Source organism: Poecilia latipinna, unplaced genomic scaffold (assembly GCF_001443285.1).
Source record: "Poecilia latipinna isolate Pla-1442-1.1 unplaced genomic scaffold, P_latipinna-1.0 Scaffold3274, whole genome shotgun sequence".
NCBI classification, from domain to species: domain Eukaryota; kingdom Metazoa; phylum Chordata; class Actinopteri; order Cyprinodontiformes; family Poeciliidae; genus Poecilia; species Poecilia latipinna.
In genome coordinates, this window is record NW_015115890.1 from 30,365 (window position 1) to 33,374 (window position 3,010).

Below are 3,010 nucleotides of genomic sequence, written 5' to 3' on the forward strand. Positions count from 1 at the left end.
AGAGATACAAAGATTTTTTTTTTAAAAAACCCTCAAATATCTTTTTATCAAAAGAAAAGTTGCATGGTTTAGACCATTTTTGGTCACACTCTAAAATTATCTAAGCCGGTAACAAGTGCACGTTAATAACAGGGAAAGAGCTGCCGTGAACAGACGTGGTTTATGAGCTCGGACATCGGCGGGGCTACTCCGATGTCTGAATCATAAACTGAAGCGGGTCATAACGTCTGGATGAAGGTAGTTAAAGCTTAGACGAATCTTTCTCGCGCCCAGCTTAAACAAAAGTTCTCTACATTCTTATTTGCGGTAAAACCCAGGAATTAGAGGCTTTTCGGACCCGTGAGACGGAGAGCTGGTCAGTAGTCAGTCCGCTGGAGTTTGGGAGGAGTTAAGGGCGTGGCTGAGTACTGTGGATTAACAATTCCCAGGGTGCTTAGTGGCCTGTGTTTGTATCAACTTGTTACAACAAGTTTGCAATGGGTGAAAACAATATGTTCTCACTCTCTTTTCAACATAAATGTGACTGAACAAAATTCAGCGTAAAGTTAATGTAGTAAAATACATTATCAGATCAAATATTTTGATCATGCAAGTTGAACCAATTATTAAATTACATCAACTTAAAATGATTTATTTTTATTTTATCTTAGATTTCAATTGCTAATAAAAGTGATTTAATGTGCACTTGTATCTTTATTTTAAGAATTGCTACAATCTGTTAGATTAACTTGGTAGAAAAGAAACATTTGTGATCTTTTTCAAAATGCAAAACATTTTCTACCACGAGGTTTGGACAATCACTCGGCTCAAATAAATATAACAAACCACCTCAGATTAGGTCACCCTGAAGCTGCCTTATGAGAATGTTTTATGTGGATATTTTCATTGAATATTAACATAAAAAAGAAGATAAGTATCTTCTATTGGTTGGTCTATTGGTTGGTTTATGCATTTATGTCAATATTTGACCTTAATGTTGAATCTCTGTCTCATTCCAACCTTAGATTCCTTTTCAGATGGAAGGACGTCAGTTTCTCACCTATTGTTGAATTTCTTTAGATCGATTGATCTACTGAGCTCTATTAGCCTACATGCTTATGCAATTTCTTGGTGAGTAAAACTAAACTCCACTGTAAAGAAATTGTGGTAAATTTATACCTTACAAGTAAGATACAAACTTTTTCCTTATGGGTTCAGGTTTGTTTGGCTTTTTTTCCCTTTAATAAATTAAATCAGCATTTAAAATGAGCTTTTTTGCATTAACTCAGGTTAGCTTTGTCTGATTTGTTTTTCAGCAAACCAAAAGGAAAAATGTTACCTGTTTACTTACATGGCATGTTTTGCATGGCTGCCTCCACATCTGAACCAACACGGGAGACGATGGGACAGAAAACAATGGTATACTGTCCATCCTGGTTTGTGCCCTCCAGCCTAACCCCACTTCTCACTTGGTCAATCAGATCCACATCGGCACCATGAGTCACCCCGGTGGTGATTGTCTCAACTTTAACTGGTTCTGTTTGGCAGAAATATAAAGCAGAAAATAGAGATGAACAGACCAGAGCAAATCAGAGCAAGATCCTTATTTATATGACCTGAGATGATAACTCACTTGAAAGACAGGGCATCTTCAGGCTCCTTCAGAAACAAACACAAAGAGCAATATAAGTTATTTTTAAAAAATAAGTTTTTCAATAAATTAAAAAATCCTCAAAAAATAAATTTACTTTACAAATTCTCTATTTTCATGGGGCCCAGGTAAAGTAAGTCTACTTGCCAAACAAGCAGACCATGGTCATAAATCAATTATGCTTATTTTTGACGTTGTGGGCAGGTCCCACATTCTGTTTTTTTTTTTTCTCAGATCTTTCTTTCACTCAACTTTCCATCAATGTGCTTGGATAAGCAACCTTATCAATGCTTCTTTAACAATGAACTTTAGTGGCTTTGCTTCCATTTGGAGAGTGTGTCAACCAATTTCTCAGTTCATGAGTTTTCCCAATTAATAGGTCATAAAATATCATTTCTGTTTAAAATGCCTTTTATATTGGTTTCATGTAATATTCTAATTCTCTTATGGACAATTAGAATATTGTCTACAATAAACCATAATCAATACGGTTTGGATAAGCCATGATCATCAAAATTATCAGAAATATACATTTGAAATTGTTTGTGAGATATAGTTTCAGTTCTTGAAATTATTTATTTAAAGGTTTTATCGGCTCTTGTGGCCTTTGTTTGGAAGTGGTCAGACAGGAAAGTGGGTTGTGAGAGAGAAACAAGACAATGGGGGAGGGGTAATCACTGAGCCCGTGATGGTCGCGTCCACGAACAAGGCCTCCGTATCGGTCTCACGCGCTCAACCCCAGCGTCCCGAAATGATTTTCTAAATAATTTAAGTTTTTAAAGATTTCCTAATTTATTGAATTACGTCTATAGGCACACAAATAGTTTTGTTTACTAAAAACATTTAGGTTATCGGACTTCACGAACTGTTTGTTTTAGCTACGGTCCAGGTAAGTGTCGGTACATGAACATCACAACATACGGAGGAGTGACAGCTTTCATGCAAGAGCTGTGAAAAACAACCGTCCACCTCCCATTCTTGTCTGCTCCGGAAGACAGACGCACACACACACACACACGTAAACCCATTCACTGCGCCCTAAAGACTCCCAGAGACACTAACGCGACTAACGGGACTCTAAAAAACAGGTCACATATTTACGCTGTTGTCGTTCCTTTCCCCTGCTCTATAACCGCACAGTGTCTTGTTAAATATTTACACATGAAAGGAATGTCAGAAATATCAAACGAAATAGATGTCCCATTTATTCATTGAAGCTTTTTTCGTTATATTACCTAATGTTCACTAACAACATTCAAATAGTTAATAGATTCATACCTTTTGCCGTGCTGCTGGTTTTGCTGTGCTGCTACTGAGACTGACACCGAATGAGCGAGGCTGTTCAACAAGCACGCAGTTTGCACGAATCACTTTCACTTT

The 3,010-nt window shown here is 37.0% G+C and overlaps 1 long non-coding RNA gene across 1 annotated transcript; it reads right to left on the reverse strand.

Annotated features, from left to right (window-relative positions):
- Nucleotides 1-1,249: 1,249 nt before the first annotated feature.
- Nucleotides 1,250-2,991, reverse strand: LOC106940545 (uncharacterized). The gene is made up of 3 exons (XR_001423128.1): nt 2,909-2,991; nt 1,613-1,638; nt 1,250-1,516 (listed from the first exon to the last, which is right to left on the reverse strand). It is a non-coding gene; the product is annotated as an uncharacterized LOC106940545 (long non-coding RNA).
- Nucleotides 2,992-3,010: the final 19 nt, after the last annotated feature.